Here is a 21,318-nt window from a genome sequence, read left to right on the forward strand (position 1 = left end):
GGCAAGCCCCAGAGGTCTCTGTGATCCTACTGAGGATCGAGGCTAGTGAGAAGACGGCAATGAGGGGTTTAGGAAAGCAGTGAAGGCTCCGCTCACAACATCAGGGAGCATTACCACCCTAGGCCTGAGGGCTAGAGGGGAAGGAGTGGCTAAAGGAATGCAGAGAGGATGGCTGCAGGCAGAGGATGCCTGGATGGAGCTGTGGCCTTCGGGCAACAGACAAGCCAGCCTGCAACATCCAACCCAGCAGGAGGGCACGGAGGAAATAACTACCCTACCTCACTCTCCTCCCACCCTCCCAACAATGGCTGGACCCACCATAGGCTGAATTACACTAGAAATCAGAAGACAAAGATGGACATTGATGCTGATGGTAGAGATCAGCCTCTCAGGGCACAGAGCCACGTGGATAAGGGAGGAAAGAGACACGGAGGACACAACAAGAGATGGCCAGCCTGCTCGCTGTCCTTGTCCCTACAGAAGAGTGTGCTTCAACTGCAGCACAGGAAACTGGCCTAGTCGCTCTTTGGGGGTCAAGAAGATGCCAGTAAGTCAGAAGACGCCATCCTCAGCATCTATGTGACTCCAAGGCCAGCTTCATGGGCAAGTGACCTGTGCAGTTACACAAGGCACTATGTTCAGAAGGGCTTCCTGCTTGATCTAATGCTCACTGACACCATCTTGAAATTCTTAATAACTTTTTTAACAGGGGCCTCACATTTTCATTTTGCACTGGGCCTCCTAAATTATGTAGCCAGTCTTGTGCAAGGCAAACCATTTTCTTCAGCTGGTGAGACTAAATTTTCTAAGCATCACCGTATGCCACGTATACTATTCAAAGCAAACAGACCGAAAGTTAATATTAACCAGAGTAACAATGTTATAGCAGAATATATAACATAATAAAGTGAAGGGACATTTTACCTTTTTTTTTTCTTTCCTCTTTCCCTTTTGAAGTCAAACTGCAAAGTGGCTGAGAAACCAAAATTAGCTGGCCCCTGGAGAGAAATGGACCTTAATTACAACTGCCTCTCCATAGCACAGAGGGAATGGATGTTGGCTCTTACCCAGTTAATGTGATCAACACAGACAAACAGAATAATTTACACCCTGGGGTGGACTCTCTTGATATATTCCACTTGATGAGTTGCAGCCATCAAATTAGCCAGGTAATTGCCAAAGCTACCCTTGACCTTGTCTTGTGTGCCTGATGTACACAGGCCCCAGTTTGGGACTCATTATTGAAAACACACGCATAAAAGCCTTGTTGATAGGCTGGTAACATTTACAAACCATATTTCTAAGCCAATGCTTTCTGAAGGACTAAAACTTGAGACTTTACTGCTTCTGCTTCATTTTCCTGAAAGACTCTAACATCTTTAGCCTTCCTCTGAGTAATTACAGTTTTAAAAGCATCTAGCAACCCCAGGTGAGAAGCCAGAACAGGAGCAGTGACTGCCCTTCTCCCATTTATTTCCTCCAAGCACGGGACAAAGCAAAGCACAGAAAACTTCCAGCAAGGCAGAGACCGAACTGGTTTTTGACAGCCTTTTTCACTCACCCCTTCATTTCAGAAATAAGGGATGGCAGATTCTAAGAATTTTGTTTGTTTGTCATTTAAAGTTAAAATAAAATTTCAATAGATCAAATCAAAAGCATGTACAAGACCTATACTCTATCAAGGAACCTATAGCCCAGGTGGTAAATCAAATCTATGGGCATCATGACAGAATCACAGGATCAAGGACTGCGGTGTACACTCATGAGCTCTGTTGTGGGTTGAATGGTGGCCCCAAAAAAGATATGTCTGCATCCTAAACCCAGGAACAGGCAAATATGATCTTATTTGAACAAAGGGTCTTTGCAGATATAATTAAGTTGAGGATCTTGAAATAAGACCATCCTGTAAAATGCAACTTAAAACCACAACGAGATAGCACCTCACCACTGTTAGAATGATCATTGTTAGAAAGACAAGAGATCACAAATGCCAGTGTGGATGTGAAGAAAAGGAAACCCCTGTGCACTGTTGGTGGGATTGTAAATTGGTACAGCCACTATGAAAAACAGTATGGAAGATCCTCAAAAAATTAAAAATAGAACTACCATATGGTCCAGCAATTTCATTTCTGGGAATATATACAAAGGAAATGAAAACACTAACTCAAAAAGATATCTGCAACCCCATGTTCATAGCAGCATTATTTACAATAGCCAAGACATAGGAACAACCTAAGTGTCCACGGATGATGAATGGATAAAGCTGTGGTATATATACACAGTGGAATGTTATTCAGCCATAAAACAATGAGAAAATCCTACCATTAGTAACAACATGGATGGACCCTGAAGGCATCATGCTAAATGAAATAAGTCAGACAGAGAAAGACAAGCATTATATATTACTTATATGTGGAATCTAAAAACAAACAAATTTTAAGAACCCCACCAAACTCATAGAAAAAGAGATCAGACTTCTTGTTACCAGAGGCAGAGGACAGGAGAAGAAGGAATTGGAGGAAGATGGTCAAAAGGTACAAACTTCAGTTATAAGATACATAAGCAGTAGGGACGGAATGTACAATATGATGTTATAGTTAACACTGCTGTGTGATGTATGGGAAAGATGTTAAGAGAATAAATCCTAAGAGTTCTCATCACAAGAGGAAACATTTTTTTTTCTTTTTGTGTTTCTTCTCTGTTTATTGTATAAATATGAGACGATGGATGTTAGCTGAACCTTTGTGGTAATCATTTCACACTACATGTAAATCAAAACATCATGCTGTACACCTTAAACTTATAGCGATGTATGTCAGCCTTTCTCAACAAAACTGGGGGGAAAATTATCTAGAATTATTATCCAGGTGAGCCCTAAATCCAATGACAGTTGTCCTTATAAGGTACACACAGAGGAGAGGAGGAGGCAGGAGTGGGAGTGATGCAGCCTCAAGCCCAGAAATGCTGATAGCCACCAGAAACTAGGAGAAGCAAGCAAAGAATTCTCCTCCAGAGCCTCTGGAAAAAGCCTGGCCCTGCTGTTAACTTGATTTCAGACTTCTGGCCTCCAAAATCGTGAGAAAATAAATTTCTGTTATTTTCAGCCACCCAGTTTGTGGTATTTGTTGTAGAGGCCACAGGAAACTAATACAAGCCCTCAGCCACATCTCTCACCTGTGGCCTCAGCTTCACCTCTCAGGGAATGGAAAATATGACGCCTTCCAAAGCAGCCCTTCTGCTTTCACAGTGAGCCTAGTTCTGGCCCCAGAATAGGTCTTTTCCACAATGCAGTACTACATGTATTTGGAGACCATAATAATCAGGCTCCCACAGAGCTTCTTCTGGCTACAGAGCCCCTCATGTCATGCCTCAGGGGAAATGAGCTCCACCTCCCACACACTAGACCCCGCCCTGTGCATTCCCCCCAGCCAGAATAGCAGGGAGGGAACTACCATCTCCTTTGTCCTCAACACTCTTCTCCTTCCAAGGTGGCCAAGTCTCATTAATGTTTAAGCAGCCAGGTTATGCTATAAACTCTTTTGAAACTTTGAACTAAAAACAAAACAAACTTACAGCTTTCTCACGTGTGTTTCACGGACATATCATCAACTATACAAAAAAGATTTTTTTATTGAAACATAACCAATCAGCTATGAAACATATCTAAAAAATGCCTGTTGTTGGGACTTCCCTGGTGGTCCAGTGGTTAAGAATCCATCTTGCAATGCAGGGGATGCCGCAGGGCAACTAAGCCCGCACGACACAACTAGAGAGCCCATGTGCCGCAACTACAGAGTCCATGTGCTCTGGAGCCCACGTGCTACAACTACAGAAGCCCGGCTACTCACAGCAACGAACAAAGAGCCCGTGCACCACAATGAAAGATCCCGCGTGCCACAACTAAGACCCGACGCAGCCAAAAAATATTAAAAAAAAAAAATACACACTGTTATTTAGAGAAAAGGGGGGGGTGATTTCTGAGCAGTCACTTACTCTAAATTTTGACAGCCTAGCTAAGTTTGCACAAATCAGGTTACTACCAAAGAATCAAAACACACAGGTTTCTGAAAAACCTAACATTCCAGATCCAACTAGATGTACAGAAGAAATGTTCCTGGGTTCAAATCCCAGCTCCACAACCTACTAGCTACTGACCTAGGGTAGGTCACTCAACCTCTTGATGCTTTAGTTCTCTTACCTGTAAAGGATAATCGTAAGGCTCCCTCTTGCCGGATTCTCTCTGCTTTGCCCTCCAGATCCAACCTCCTCCCTTCTCCACCCTGCTCTCAGCCCTGGGAGGCTGACTTCTATAGAAAAAAAGGTAGTCCCTGCATTTCTTGCCCTCTGGCTTCTGGTTGATTTGGCCAATTGGAAGACACCAGCAGATTAGAGGGGGGGAGAAAAGAGTGGCTGGGGACTTACTCACCTGGTGCCTCCCGGCCAGACCATACCTAGGCAGTAGCTGTATTCTTCTACTGAAGGGCAATTCCAGAAACTGCTCTTTCATGTCACCCTTTCAGGACTGCACACTCATCTAGCCAGTGTGGGTGACTTCCCTTAATTTGCCCACAACTTTATGAATATGGTAGTCCCCCATTATCCATGGGGAACACATTCCCAGCCCCCCAGTGGATGCCTGAAACCACAGATAGTGCTGAACCCTATATATACTATGATTTTTCCTATACATATGTAGCTATGGTAAAGTTTAATTAATAAGTTAGACACAGTTAGAGATTAACAACAATAACAAAATTGAACAGTTATAGCAATATACTGTAATAAAAGTTATGTGAATGTGGTCTCTTTCCCTCTCTCAAAATATCTTAATTGTACAAATGTAACGCCTTTTCCATCTTAACTAAGCATTTATCATTCACTGGGGCCGTAACTTTTTTTTTTTCTTCAGAAAAAAATGCACCCATGCACAAATTTTGCACAGCATTTCAAGGGGGACTCACGCCTTCTTGGAGCCCAACAGGGACACCGTCCGTGAGGGTCGCAGGGCCCAGGTTAGGGGCTGTAACTTTTGCAGTTTGAGATATGATAGCAAAACTAGCACAGCACATATTTCTTTTTCCTTCTTCACAATTTCACGGATAGAGGATTCGTTCTTACCGTAAATCTCAGCAACCTCAGCATAAGGCTTTGTTTTCTTCCCTCGTTGAGAGCTTTCACCTTTTCACTTAAAGTAAGCACTTTACAGCTTCTCTTTGGCATATGAGAATTCCCAGCATCACTACCCTTGCGCTTCTGGGCCGTTATTAAGTAAAATAAGGATAACTTGAATACAAGAACTAAAATACCACGGAAGTGGATCTACTAAGTGACTAACGGGCAGGATACGCTGGACAAAAAGACGATTCCGTCTTGGGCGGGGCGGAGCAAACTAACGCGAGATTTCATCACTACTCAAAATGGCGCACGATTTGAATTGTTTATTTCCAGATCTTCCACTTATTTTCGGACCATGGTAAATGAAACCTTAGAAAGCAAAACTGAGGATAAGCGAGAACTAGTATAGTCTTTTCATTAAACTTTCTTCAGTTGTACCCTTTTTTTGTGTGTGTGTGTGGTACACGGGCCTCTCACTGCTGCGGCCTCTCCCGTTGCGGAGCACAGGCTCCGGACGCGCAGGCTCAGCGGCCATGGCTCACGGGCCTAGCCGCTCCGCGGCATGTGGGATTTTCCTGGACTGGGGCACGAACCCGTGTCCCTTGCATCGGCAGGTGGACTCTCAACCACTGCGCCACCAGGGAATCCCTTCGGGCTATTTTGAGTGATGCCGCTGTGAGCATAAACCCTATGAAAGGTTTATCAGCCACGGTCCTACAGGGAGGCAGACAACACACTCAAAAGGGTATAACTGGGCTTCCCTGGTGGCGCAGTGGTTGAGAGTCCGCCTGCCAATGCAGAGGACGCGGGTTCGTGCCCCGGTTTGAGAAAATCCCACATGCCGCGGAGCGGCTAGGCCCGTGAGCCATGGCCGCTGAGCCTGCGCGTCCGGAGCCTGTGCTCCGCAACGGAAGAGGCCGCAGCGGTGAGAGGCCCGCGTACCGAAAAAAGAAAAAAAAAAAGCCAAAAAGTAGAAGCAACCCAGGTGTCCATCGACAGATAAACGGATAAACAAATGTGGTATATGCATACAATGGAATATTAGCTTTAAGAAGAAAGGAAATTCTGACACGTGCTACAATATGAATAAACCTTGAAGACATTACGCTAAGTGAAATAAGCTAGTCACATAAGGACAAATATTGTATGATTCCACTTATATGAGGTACCCAGAGTAGTCAAATCCGTAGAAACAGAAAGTAGAATGAATGGTGGTGGCCAGGGTCTAGTGGGCACGAGGAAATTAAAAGTTTTTGTATAATGGGTATGGAGTTTCAGTTTGGGAATTTGAAAAAGTTCTGAAGATAGATGGTGGTGACGGTTGCACAACAACGTGAACGTACTTAATGCCACGAAACAGCACACTTAAAAATGGTTAAAATGGTAAACTTTATGCTATATATATTTAACCACAATTTTTAAACGTATTTAAGAAATATTAATTGCTCACCTATTACACAAAGCACCGCATTGGGGATACACAAACTGGAAGGTCACTGTCTCCATCAAGGGTGCTCAGCTCCTGCACTTCCCCCATATACCCCTCATTCCAGCAATCTGTTCCCTAATTATGTCTTGCACTTTCAAGCTGGAATACAAATTCCTTCAAGACAAGGGACTAGATCATACTCATCCAAATCCCTAGAACTTAACAAAATGTTGAGCACATCCTCAAAAATATTGGTTGAATAAGTGAGTAAAAATCTAGCCAAAGAAGTCTATGTTCTTTTTTTCCCAAGTCTTCTAGCCAGTCAGTACTTAACATTTCTTGAAGTTAGTTACCTATATTTTCAGAAATGAAGAGTAGAACCTCACGCTAAACTCACTTTAAATTGTTCTTTTGACAAACAATCCTAGTAATTGCATAAATTGTGGGTTTTAAATCAGAACTCCTTTGTTTGCTAGCCATGTGTCCACGGACAAGTTATTGACTGCCCCTAAGCCTGTCATCTGTTAAGTGGGAATGCTGACATTACTATAGTGGACATCTATTGCTTTGTAATCCAAAATCTATTGGCCAATCTCCTGGTGACAGTATAACAATGTTGTGCTGGAGAAACACCCTTGCTCCTACTTCTTAGCCTATGGCTCAGGGATGAAACCCGCAACCAAGCCCAAGCCCTAGACTAGTGTAGAACTCAGGAATGCTGGGGTATTCTATCATGGTGATAGAGACAGAGGGACGGTGAGGACCAAGCCTGGCTGTCATTATTGCCTAATCCCAAACCCTGACAGACATCGCTAATTGACCACAGCACTCGTTCCTACTGAGCCTGGACCCAGCCTTGGATTCCTCTTCAACCCAGCTCTCCAGGCAGCCACTACCAATCAAATCAGTCAAAGATGACAGGCAAAATGAAACCAATTGTCTTAGCTCCAGAACAGCAGTTGGCAGTTTTTATGTAAAGTACAGTGTAGTAAGTATTTTAGGCATGGTCTCTAATATATATTCTTCTTTGTGTTTTGATTTGTTGTGTTTTCAGCCCCTTAAAAATGTTAAAAAGCATCTTTTGATCTTTCAGCTTACCAAACCCCCTGCTCTGGAGCCTTGAAATCAGACTCGGGGGCTGTCCCAGAGATCCAGGCACCATCTTATCTCCCTCTGCAGGACTCCTGGGAGCTCAGTACTGGAGCACTTGGAAATGCCACCTCAGTCAGAAGTGCACACACAGAACACACTGAATTGCCTGAAAAGTACAGAGGAGCTTTGATGACAGGAGAGTTTCTGTTCTTATCACGCCAATCCCAGGGCAAGCTGACACCCACACTCTGGGGGAAGCTACAATCCAAGGAAGAGCTACAAAGCCCATGCACGTGCTGACCTTCACTTCTACTTCCAGAAGCAATTTCACCGCACAGCCCCTCAGACAGCCGAACACACTCATTCCCCACAGCCAATGTGAGGAAAGCAAGAGTTCAAATCACTACATTTCTCCATTGTTAGTCTAACTCCTTACAATTAAAAAAACACCTCTGAAATTGTTCCAAGAGACTGTGCCACATGTCTTTTGGCCAACCTTTGATTCCTTATTTATTCCTTATTTCCCAAAGCTTTTTTTTTTTAATTGCAGAGTAGTATGTATAAAAGTTGGTTTGGTCCTCCTCTTTATTATTTTCCTTGTTTCTGGTTTTAGTGGAAAGGAATGAACTTTGCTTGACTGATGTTCATTCATTCATCCAATAAACAATTACTTATAATCCCAATCCACCTCTCAAGGCACTTGCAGGTAGGAAAGACAATTGCAGATGATAATGCAGAGTGATAGGAGGGGTAGGTGCAGGGTAACATTCCAGCATGAAGCAAGGGCAGCTCAGTCAGCTGTGGCGGTGATGAGTACCAGGAGGTCTGCTGGAAGGCAGTGTCACTGCAGCAGAGCAGGGAAGAATGCATAGGGGTTGACCAGACAAGGAAGGATGGGAGGATGGCAGGTGCTGAGATTCAGTGGCCTGAGTAAAGGCTACACATGGGGTTTGGGGGCGGAGGGAGTTGGGAGATGAAGCTGGCAAGGAGACCAGGGTAGGGTCATGAAGGCCTTGGATTCCAAACTCTATCCTGAAAGCCACAGAAAGCCTCTGAGGGAACTAAGCCGAATGACTGACTTAGATTTTTATTTTCAAAACAAGCATTCTAGTTGCAGTTTGGAGAACCCACTGGAGCAAGAGAGTCCTGATTTGGAGCAAGGAGCCCAGTGTGAAGGCAACTGGAGCAATTCAGGCAAGAAGTGATGAGGTTATGAACTAAATCAGTGACAGCAGGAAATGAGAGAAGGGGGAAGACATCAACAACAACAAAAATAAGAGCTCACATTTATGCAGCACTTTCTAATGACAAAGCACTGTGTGAAGTGCTTTTTGTGTATTAATTCACTTTATCTTCACAACAAGCCTGAGATAAGTTTGGAACCTATTGTCAATCACAGATCAGGAAACCCAGAGAGATTAAGGAGCCCAAGGTCTGAGAGCTATTTGTGTCCCAACCAGAAGTCACATCCAGCAGTCTGGCTGCAGAGTCCACTCTCCTCACAGCCCACTCTCCTAAGCACACCCACAGAGAGTGGATATTCGAGATGGGCGCTGAGTGGTTGAAATGGGGGAGACTCCAGGGCAATCTCCAGGGGCCTGGCTTGGGTACCTGAACATTTGGATTTCAGCTTCTTGAGCCTCCACTTCTGAAAGAAGCCCCATCCCCAAGTCTATATTTAGCCCTCAACCAGCATTCCCCATACACCCACACTCTCCCCATCACCCCACCACCCCTTTCTCCTTTGCAGTCCTTGCAGGCGCATTTGGAGTGAAAAACCTCACAAGCACTGCCAGTCAGGTCTGAGGAACCCCGACAGCAAAGTCTGCTCTTGGTAATCCAGAGGCTTAGGTCTATTATTTTCAAATCAGTCAGAACTGGGAAAACTTGGAGCAAGCCTGTGTGGTATCCTTCTCAGCAAGCAAGACCCTGGCAGCCCTACCTCTGTGTTTCCCACTAGTTGCCCTAGAGAGCAGAACGTGTACCATTATTTGGGGCCAGCGCTTAACAGAAGCACGTTCGCCTGGCCAGCAGCCTCAGACCCGCAGGAAGAAAGTGGCCCTGGCGGGGAGACCTTCAGAGAGCCAAATGGCTTCTTTCTCCAGGCATGAGAGTTAAAGCAAGCATCTGCAGCAAGAAACTTGTGTTATTTCCTGCGGACAAGGAGACCTCCTGCCCCTCCCGGGCTGATCCAACCCACTTTGCACATCCTGCTTCTCTGGGAGCTAAAAATAAATCGGTATGCACTGAAAAACACTCAAACACATCTCCCCAGCACACCCCTTCCCGAGTTCCCGAGGGCAAGAGACCCAAATCTTTCAAGTCCTGAGTCCAAAATGCAGACCACTTCCTCGTCTGCGTTCCACTGGCGCCTGTTGGTGGTTCCCAAAGCCCCCTCCCCACGCGCCCACCCCTCGCAAGTTACTCCTGCGGCCTCTGAGGGCCGACTCTGAGGCCCGGGAACCCGCGAGTGCCCTCGACCCCCACCTCCTCCCCCGACCCCGGGAGGGATGCTTCCGGTGTCCCGGGCCACCAGGCGCACCAACGCCCCCTTCCGACCCAGCACGTCCCCTTCCGACCCAGCGCGGCCCCAACCTGCCTGCCCTGTGCGCCTCTGCGCGTCCCTCTGCAAAGTTGCTCTCTTTTTCTGCCACCATCTTCAGGGTCTTTGGTTTTGTTTTATTTTCCCTCAGAGGCACTGAAGGAAGGACGGAGGAATTGACAGGATGAGCTGCAGCCGGGAAGGGCTGCGGGGACCAGGTCTCCGGGACCGCGCGCTCCTCGCGCCCACCCCTGCGCCCGCCGCGCCCCGAGCGCGCCGGTCCCCCTAGCAGCCGCTCCCGGTGCCACCACCCCCGCACACCCGCCAGGCTGCAACTCCGACTACGCTCTCGCTCCGGAGAAGCGGACGGAAGGCGCTGCGACTCACCGCCTCGGCCGCTCCCAGCGTCTGTGCCGCCGCGCCTGAGGCGGCGGCGGCGGCGGCGCCTTCCCTCCGCCCGCCTCCCCCGGGACAGCACCGCCGCCCGCCGCGCCCCCCTCCCCAGCCTGGCTCGCCGCCTCCCCCCCTCGCGGCCGCCGACCCACCTCCCCACTGCGGCCCCGCAGGCAGCCTCTCCTGGGTGGGCGGACGGCTGGGGTGCAGAGGGCCAAGCTGAGGCGCGCGCGCGGTTTGCAGGTGCAGTGGACACCCCGATGTTGTGCTGGTGCAGCCGCTAGGCTTATTATCCCCGTTATACACGCTAGTCCTAGCCCACCGCCAGGCTTCTAGGCAGTCTACACTGCTGCTTTCTAAGCGGTGCCATTTGTTTAGGGTCGTGGGAAGGTCAGATTCAACGTAGAGCACCTTCTTCCAGGCTTCGACTGGGAGACCCTGGGGTCCCTGCTACGCAGCAGTGAAGTTCAAGGGAGTCTTGGAAGGACGAGCCCGCAAGGAGGGACGGGCTGCTTTGCCTCATCAGTGTTTTCTTTACCAGAGCTTAGCAAAAAGCTGGGAAGAAGGACATCTAAGGGATCTCTTCCCCCCTCGTTTCCCCCACCTCCTGTAGCCCACCGCAGAATGTCACCAAATCTTCCATCTCCACTGGAGATGATAAGAGGCAAATGTCTTGACAATTTATTCAACCAATATTTATCAAGTGACTGCCATCACATGTTCCTGTCCTGCTGCGTTGGCCACTCAGGACCTCTCAAAAAGCTACTGTAACTTCCTATACTTGTCAACTGCAGCAACATTTCCAGAACCCACAGAAGATCTCAATAGCAAGTCAAATTCATTGATTAAAAAAACTTGCTGGTAAAAATAACAAAAAGGCACCATGTAAAGCTGTAAAGGCACCATGACTTGTCCATGCTTGTTATAATGATTACAAAATCTTTTAATATGACTAGTAGTTGTAGAAATGACCGTCACATTTAGGTTCATACATCTGCCAACTCTGATTTGAAAATCACGGAAAATGTTCCCCTGACCAAAGCCATCCTCTTAGTTCTTAGTTCTGCCTTCCATTTCCACATCATTTACTCCTTCAGGCAAAGCTTACAAAACCAAAGACATCTGAGAGGCCATTAAACCATTTATGGGATACTAAAATTTGTTCCAGATTGGATTAGCAGATTAGCTCCGTGTTTTTGCCTCTCTGGGTACACTTTGGAATCACCTAGGGAGTCAGATTTTTTTGTTCGTTTTTTAGTGGTAGGCCTCGCCCCACACCCATAGATTCTGATTTAACTGCTTGGGGTGCAGCCTTGCTTAGGGACGCTTTACAAGGGCCCCAGGAGATTCTGATGTGCAGCCAGGGTTGGAAATCCAGGGATTAGCCAATCATCAAACTGAGCCTGAGGCAATGGGATGACAAACCAAAAAGTTTTGACGCAAGGAAAGGTCTGAGCAGGTGCTGCAAACCTCAAACGTCCCTAAGGGATTAAAAAGAAATAACAAGTGACTTAGCCTGGTTGCACAGGGCCAAACTGGCAAGGACTTCAAGGACATAAAGCACAGTCTCTTTTTTCCACATGGGAAATGCAGATCCAGTGTGGCCACTCAAGTTGGGGATTTTTTCATTTTGTTTTGTTTTTCCTCCACAGAGAAGCCAAAAACCTACATTTAATGTGAACTCTTTTAATTTTAAAATGTTGGTAACTAATTAAAAAAATATTTTTAAAAAGAAGAGTTTATAGGCCACAAGGGGTCCCTAGGTCATCATTTTGTCACCTGTGGCCTGCACAGTTTAGACCTGGTCATTGCCTACAGACTACAGGAAGAACCCTGGTGAGTAGAAGGTGGCAGTGCTTTGGGTGGAGGTGTCTCTGAGAGAGAATGATTTAAAAACCCACTTTATTTTTTTAATTTTCCTTTAATGATCTCTGCTTTTTAGAAAAAAAAAAAGCTTTGTTAAAATATAACTCATACATACAATTCACCGATTTCAAGTATCCAATTTGATGTTTTTAGTATATTCATAGAGTTGTACAACTATCACCACAATCAATTTTAGAACTGATTTTGATCACCCCCAAAAGAAATGCTGTGTTTATTAGCACTCATTCCCTTTATTCTCCCAACCCCCAGCCTCTGGCAACCACTAATCTACTTTCTCTATAGATTTGCCTATTATGTACATTTCATATAAATGAAGTCTTCATACAATATGAAGTATTTTGTGACTGCTTTCTTTCACTTAGCATAATGTTGTCAAGGTTCATCCATGTCATCAGTACTTCATTCCTTTTTATGAACAAATAATGTCCCATGGCATAGATATATCATATTATGTTCATCCATTTTTCAGTTGATGAACATTTGGGTTGTTTCCACTTTGGGGCTATTATAAATAATGTGGCTATGAACATTTGTGTATGCCTTTATTGTGTGGATGTATGTTTTTATTTCTCTTGGGTGTCTATTTAGGAGTGGAATTGCTGAGTCACATAGTAACTCTAAGTTTGACATTTTGAGGAACTGCTACACTGGTTTCCAAAGCAGCTGTACCATTTTACATTCTCACCAGCAGTGTGTGAATGTTCCAGTTTCTCCACATCCTTGCCAACACTTGTTATTTGCCATTTTTCAAGTTTATACCATCCTAGTGGCCATGAAGTGGTATCTCATTGTGGTTCTGATTTGCATTTTCCTAACAGCTAATGATGTTGGTCATCTTCTCATGTGCTTATCTTCTCTGCAGAAATGTCTATTCAGATCCTTTACCCATTTTTTTAAAGTCAGTTATTTGTCTTTTTTACTCATTATTTATTATGATTTATTATTCAGGTATAAGTGTTCTTTATATAATCTGGATATGAGTCAGATATATACTTTGTAAATAATTCCTCCCATTCTGTGGGTTATCTTTCCATTTCCTTTGAAAGAAAAAAGTTTTCCATTTTGAAGAAGCATGAATTATCTATGTTTTCTTTTGTTGCTTGGACTTTTGGTGTTATATCTAAAAGGCTTTGCCTAATTCAAGGGCACAAGATTTATGCCTAAACATTGGACCCTACTTTTTACAATGCTCTTTAACGGTGTGATATTGGAAACTGGGAACACTGAAACAACTGGCCTTGAGCCCATGGTCAGAGTCTCCCACTTCCAGAGTTTTAATGTGCTGGGACCGCTCTCACCATGGCATTTGGTCAACTTTGGGCACTTAATTGCAATTTTTTGTCAAGGAAGCAACTGAGTGTGTAAATTTGGGGCTAGCTAGGTCAATAGTGGCATGCATTCATTCATCTACTCCACAAATATTTCCTAAGGGCCTCCAATGTGCTTTAAACTGTTCTAGGTTCTCAGGATATAGCGCTAAACAAGGCAGACAAGATTCATGTTCTGGTGGGGCTTCTAGCTTAATGAGATAGAAAATAGATGACAGATGATAGATACATAGATACAGCACATAAGATCCATAGCAAATGAGTGCTATGTCAAGAATTCACATAGAGTGATAAGCTGGAACAACTAGGGAAAGAGCCAGGCAGAGGAAACAGAGTGCCAAAGATCTAATTTGAGGGGAGAAATACACAGCTTATTCTGGGAACACAAAGAAACCTAACGTGACTGAAGCTTATTGGGTGTCTTTGGCTGAACTACCTAGAAAGACAGGCCCAAGCAAATGGTTAGGTGACAAGACTATAGGGAAGTGAAATCTCAGGAAAGGATGGAGAGAAAAGAGGAGTGAGTCAGGAAGAGAGGGAAAGCAACTACAAAGAGTTGTGTTACACAGCTGGTGATGGTTGCCAGAGTCGGCAGGAAGCACCATGGATTTGTAGGAGGTGGCATGGAGGTATCAGTGGATAGGCTAAAGAAGGATTCAAAAGGAAGATGCTGATTTCTGGTCTACAGAGAAGCAGTGTAATGCTTCTGAAGCTTCAAACATCTGTCGGGGGTCAGGGGAAAGAGTTCTGGTGTGGTAGAAAGAGAGAACATTTATTTGCAGGCTCCTTTCTCTCATTGCTCAATGTTAACTGATCGGCACTTCTGGTTACATGTGAGTGGTCACCAAATAGGTGTCTGGGAAGACTAGGGAAGTCCCAAGGTGGAAGGCAAAAGGCATATGGCAGGAGGTGCAGCACTGTTGGGCTGTACCCAAGAGCAACTTGAGAGATTCAACCCAAGGTAGTGACAGAAGTAGCAGCAACCTGGCTCCATGACCACAGTCATAGCACAGACCATTGCTGGATTTGCTCTAGGAAATTGGTGTCTCATCATCCATTGAGTTGATGCATAAAATGAGTTCAATACAGCGGGCAAGGGGGAGAGTGAGGGACAATGTGGTCAGAGAGTGGCAGGACCAGGCCATGCACTGCTTTGCAGGTCAGGATAAAGAACACAAAATTTATTCTAGTTTGGAATTTACTCTAAGAACAATACAAAGCCATTGAAGGCTCTTTGTAAATTTATTTTTTAAATATATGTACAGTAAAAGTCACTTTTTAAAGGAACAGTTCGGCAAATTTTGGTAAATCCATTACCACCATCAAAATTCAAAATGGTGCCATTGCTCCAAATATGCTGCTGCCCCTTATAGTCAAGCCCTCCCCCTAACCCTAACCCCTGGAAACTACTGATGTGTTTTTTGCCTCACAGTTTTGTCTGTTTGAAATGTCGTATTAGTGGGATCATACAGTATGTACCCTTTCAAGATTGGCTTCCTTCACTGAGTATAAGGCATGTGAGATTCACCTGTGTTGTTGAGTCCATCAGTGGTTTATGCCTTCTTATTGTATGAATGTACTACAAGTTATTTATCAACTCACAGTTGAAGGAAGTTTAGGTTATTTCCAGTTCAGGGAAGTTATGAATAAAGCAACTGTAAATATTGGCCTACAGGTTTTTGTGTGAATAGAAGTTATCATTTCACTTGGGTAAATACGTAGGACTGGGTTTGCTGGTTCCCACAGTGAGCGTATGTTTACCTATAAAAGAAACTACCAAACTGCCTTTGACATTGCGTTCCCAGTAGCAATATACGAGGGTTCAGTTGTTCTGTATTCATTCCAGGACGTGATACAGCTAGGTGTTTGTTTCTTTGTTTTGTTTTAAACCATTTTAAATGGTGTGTAGTAGCTTTAATTTCTATTTCGCTAATAATTAAGACGTTGAGCATCTTTTCATGTGCTTATTTGCCACCTATTTAATTCCATTGTAGTATCTTTTCAAAAATTTTCTATTTCTTAATTGGTTCATTTGCTTGCTTTTTGATAAGTTTTAAGTATCTTTTATATATAGTGGATACAAATCCTTTGTCAGTTAGGTCCAAATATTTTTCTTCCACTGGGCAGAGTATCTGTTCATCCTCTTATCATGATCCTTCACATAGCAAAAGTTTTCATTTTGATGAAGTCTAATTTATCAATTTTTCCCTTTATGTATCATACTTATGGTATCATATCTAATAACTCTGCCTAATCCCAAGTCACAAAGGTTTTCTCCTAAAAGTTTTATAGTTTTAGGTTTTATATTTATGTCTATGATCCATTTTTAGTTCATTTTTGTACAACGTATAAGGTATGGGTCAAGGTTCATATTTTTGCTTATGGATATCCAATAGTTCCTACACTATTGAAAAGACTATGTTTTTCTCCATTTAATCACCTTGCACCTTTCTCAAAAATCAATTAACCCTATCTGTGTGGATTTAGTTCTGACTCACAATTCTGTTCCAATGATCCATGTGTCTGTTCTTTTGCCAGTACCACACTGTCTTGATTATTGTGGGGTTTTAATGAGTCTTGAAATCAAGTGATACAAGTCCTCCAACTTTGTCCTTCTTTTTCAAAACTGTCTTAGCTTTCTGATTTATTTTTCCTTTTCACATACACTTTCGAATCACTGTGTCACTATCTACAAAATCCCTACTGATATTTTTATTGTGATTGCATTAAAACTATAGATCAATTTGGGGAGAATTAACATCTTAAAAATGTTCAGTCTTATAATCCATGAACATGATAAATATCTCTATTTAAGTCTTCTTTGATTTCTTTCATTATTGAGTATAAACATCCTGCACATTTTTGTTAGTCTTATAACTGTATTTCTTTTCCGGTGTGCTATTGAACATGTAAATTTCAATCTTCAATTGTTTAAGGCTTAACATGTAGAAATATGATTGGTTTTTGTATATCGACTTTTATCCTATGAATCTGATAAACTCACTCACTATTTCTAAGAATTTCTTTGTCGAATCCTTGGGGTTTTCTATGAAGACAATCATGCATTTGTGAATAGTTTTATTTCTTCTTTTTTAATCTCTATGGTTTTTATTTCTTTTTCTTATCTTTTTGTAGTTTCCAGAACTTTCAGTTCTATGCTGAAGGGGCAAGAGCAGACATCCCTGCCTTACTCCTCATTGTAGGGGGAAAGTATTCAGTCTGATTAGGAGGGTACTTTAGGTTGTGTCTCATGAAGGGAATAAGTGGTGTATCCTCTATGTATTCTAGAATCAGTATCTTAAAAGGAACCCACACATACACTCCACTGGTGATTCTGATGTCCAGATAGATTTGGAGACCACCAATCTGGAGACCACTAGTCTCTTTGCACACTTCTGGCTCTTAAATTCTATGAGACCAGCTCTTTTATTCAACAACGAATATTTATTCAGTGTTTTCTATATGCCAGGTGGAGTTTTAGGCCCTCTACACACAAAAATTAAAGCTCGGTATGTGCTCTTACCACCTTAAGTCTTATGGGGAAGACTCACACGTCTGTCTGTGTTACAATGCAGTGTTAATGCTCTAATGGAGGTATATGCTTGCTCTACCTGCTCTTAATTTCCTAGATCCTTGAAGAAGGAGAGAACACCTGCCTACTGAGATCTAACTGACGCTATATTCCTCATAGCCACCTAAGAGCCAGTCTTTTCTGGATTTTACCCACAGAGGAGTCTTCCTCTTGTTATAAAGCCTGAAAATTTGTGGATTCCCCTTGAGATAATTTGAGCCTGTCATCTTAATTAGGCTTTTTAATTTCCCCTCAGAACTCTTTTTTCCTCTTCAACAAGCTCCGTAAAAGGATCTTATCTCTTTTAAGTGTCTCTTCCTTCATTTCCAATCAGGGTGATCACATCTTTACACCTTATATCTAGATCATGTTTTTTAACTCCTACATGTGTGTTTAATAATACATCTTCATTTAATTATAGCTCATGCGCACTAGCTAAGGATATGCTTATATACCCCAGCAAAATCACAGTATCATTGGGGGGAGGGAGGGTATAAAAGTTTTTACATTAAAATGGCTTATTCACTGCTGCCAACACAGTATTACTTCAGTACTACACTTCATCTCCAAAGTACCTTTGTGAAAAAGTAGGCTAGTAATTTTTTGACAGTGGTAGCTGAATGATCAGTTATTTTCTAAATGCTCTCATTAATAATGACTTTCTAAAATAAAAAATTTTCATCAATTGATACATTTAGTAATACTATTTTTGTTTAGTCTAAAAGTGTCCATAGAAAACAAACAGTAGGATGTCCCAAAAGTTTGAAGCAAATGTTATGGGAGAAACTGACGCAGTTGAGAAAACTTTAGTGTGAACTTTTGTGGTTTTTATATGATTAGGAAAAAACTCATTTTTCACTCTTAATGGTAACACGCTTCAACCCAGTCTTTTACTGGGAAGCTTCTTCTGTGCCAGACATGAAGGAGTTACTAAGATATATAAGCTAGTCCCCCTACTGTCAGGGAACTCTGTTTAATAGAGGAAAGAGACACATAAACAGATGGTGACATTGCAATGTGGGATGTGCTATGGTCCAGGAAGGACAGGCTTCTGTGGGAGTTCAAAGAGGGTTCTCTAATCCCGAGCCAAGGGGAGCAAGCATAAGGTCTGAAATAAAACTAGCTAACATTCACTGAGTATTTGGCATGGGCCAAGCACCCTTTTAAGCACATGGCACATGTTAGCACATCTAATCTTCACCAAAAGCCCATGAGGAAGGGCTATTACCCCACTATTACCCCACTATCTAATGAGGCTTTTTAAAAGGTTGGTGACTTGCCCAAGGTTACATAGCTCTGAAGATACAGGGTTGGAATCCAGAATAAGGTCATTAAGCATAATAATGGCCCCTCGAAGATGACCACGTCCTGGGGCTTCCCTGGTGGCACAGTGGTTGGGAGTCCGCCTGCTGATGCAGGGTACACGGGTTCGTGCCCCGGTCCGGGAGGATCCCACATGCCGCGGAGCGCCTGGGCCCGTGAGCCATGGCCGCTGAGCCTGCGCGTCCGGAGCCTGTGCTCCGCGATGGGTGGGGCCACAACGGTGAGAGGCCCGTGTACGGCAAAAAAAAAAAAAAAAAAAAAAAAATGACCTAATCCTCAGGACCTATAAATATATAACCCTACAGGGCAAAGGGGAAGTAAAGATACAGATGGAATTAAGATTACTAATCCATAGGCCTTAAATAGGGAGATTATCCTAGATTATCCAGGTGGGCCAATATAACCACAAGGGTCCTTAGAAGTAGAAGAGGGGGAGCAGAAGAAGAAGCAGAGGGAGATCTGAGCTACAGAAAACAGTCAGACAGAGATGCAGCTCTGCTGGCTGTGAAGATGAAAGAAGGGATCCCAGAGTGGAGGAATGTAGGTGGCCTCTAAAAGCAGGAAAAGACAAGGAAACAGATTTTTCCCTAGAGCCTTTGGAAAGGAAAACAGCCGTGCCAACACCTTGATTTCAGCCCAGTGAGTCCCATTCCAGACTTCTGAACTCCAGAACTGTAAGATAATAAATTCGTGGTTTTTTAAATTTATTTATTTTTAGGCCACACCGTGCATCATGTGGGATCTTAGTTCCCCAACCAGGGATTGAACCAATGCCCCTGGCATTGGGAGCATGGAGTCTTAACCAGTGGACCACCAGGGAAGTCAGTTTATGTTGTTTCAAGCCACCAAGTCTGTGGTAATTTGTTACAGCAGCAGTAGGGAACTAATACACAGGCCCGGGTCTTTCTCATTTAAGAGCACAAGGCTTTGACTCCAGAACCCTTTTCCTGAGATTTAACTTAGAAGAATGTAAGCCAATATTTTTGCCTGTGTAGCTTGGAATATTGGGCCCTAAATTCCTTACCTCATTCTCATCCACTATTAGAGGCAGCACCCACCTTCCGACCCTCATTCATCGCCCAGAGACCCTCCTTGTACTTTCTCCCTATGCCCTTGGCATTTCTCAGAGCATCTTTAATTCATCTGCAAACTACAAAGATTCATTGTGTACTGATTTTCTCCTAGAACATGACCCAAACTGCCAAAGGAAAACCATACGCACAGTGCCATGATCAGAGGGGAGAAATGTGTTCATCAAACACCATGACTAATCCTATCAGCCAGGATGTCACTGCCCGGACCTGCAATTTTTGTTTAGGGTGGAGGAAAACCTAAGAAGTACCTAGTAACCTTGACAGAAGGCAGAGGTTTGCTGCATTCAGTTATACCTCAAAACATACTTGGTTTCGTTCAAGGCAAGTATACCAAAGGAAGAAGAAAATAGCTTCCCTCCCTGCATGTCCAGGCTGCTACCTTGCCCTGCCTGCAGCTCTTCAAGAATGAGTGAAGAGGAGAATCCGGCTTAGGGTACAGGAGACCATGTTTGCTGTCTATTGTTGGCTGCACAGATGCCAAGACCATGAGAGCAGGTGAAATGGAGGCTCTCTCCTGACTGCTTACTCAGGCATCAGCCAGTGATCATTACATCATCTTTGCAGTTCATCTCCCAGCCTTCAACATGTTCTCTGGGTCTCTTGTCAAGGGGCAACCAGAATGAAGTGCAGTTCACTGAGACGATCCTTCTGACAAGGCAGCCGAAGGTGATGAGCACCAATGTTGAGGTCACAGCTGTGTGCTGGAGTCGTGAGAAATGACTGATAATAGGAATACGGCAAGGCAGTGGACGTATTTACACAACAGAAATAGACAAAGGCTACAAATCAGGCTACAAAACAGGACACCAAAGGGTCATGCTGACTGTATGCATTTTGAGACATTATGTCTATTTACTTGCTTTTGAAAACCAGCACCACAGATTCATGCCATTCAGCCTGTAGACCATGAAGACAGAAAACAAAGGACAGTCAGTCACCAAGAAAAATACAGCTTCCACGCCCAAGCACTACTCTTCAACAATTCCTTAAATCTCCATGGGAGTTTGGAGTTCAAGTACCAAATATCTATAAAAGAATTAAGATAAAAACCTAGTATGTTACACTAGAAGCTCTCCCTGGGGTTCAGGGGAAAGAGAGGCTATTTGGTAAAAATCAGAGAAGTCTTCATGAAGGAATCGATTGGGGCTTTAATCCTTATTTTACCGTCAATTACAGAGCACTTCCCATGGGCAAAACCCTGTTCTAGTTTCTGTGGGGACACAAAGATGAATCTGGATGTGGGCCCTCTCCCAGAAAAGTTTGACTTTGAGGGACCTCCAAGAAGGACCTCTGGGCATCGTGGCTCTCATTTGGGAGCTGTGCCAAGATGGTTTTCCTTGATTCCCGCTGCTCCCCCATTTTCAGTTTTTCTCTCCTTGGCACCCTAACTTGACCTGTTCCTTTGTTTCTGTCTTCTCAGATTTTTGGACTTCATATCACATGCCCAAAGACTTCCATGCTCTCAGCTCACATGCCAGCCCCTCACCACACCCTAAAGCAGCCCCCATTCACACCATTCACATAAGCACACAGAGGTACAGATA

The 21,318-nt window shown here is 43.9% G+C and overlaps 1 protein-coding gene across 2 annotated transcripts in view; it reads right to left on the reverse strand.

Moving 5' to 3' along the window:
• NCALD (neurocalcin delta) overlaps positions 1-10,618 on the reverse strand; it is a 429,195-nt gene extending 418,577 nt beyond the window's left edge. The window contains exon 1 of one of the 2 annotated variants that reach the window (XM_059995006.1): positions 10,566-10,618. The gene's annotated coding sequence lies outside the window, so the exon portion shown is untranslated. The remainder of the gene's footprint in view (positions 1-10,565) is intronic. The other variant, XM_059995004.1, reaches the window with a different exon arrangement.
• Between the last annotated feature and the right edge of the window lie 10,700 nt (positions 10,619-21,318).

The sequence above is a fragment of the Delphinus delphis genome, chromosome 17 (assembly GCF_949987515.2).
Source record: "Delphinus delphis chromosome 17, mDelDel1.2, whole genome shotgun sequence".
Classification (NCBI taxonomy): domain Eukaryota; kingdom Metazoa; phylum Chordata; class Mammalia; order Artiodactyla; family Delphinidae; genus Delphinus; species Delphinus delphis.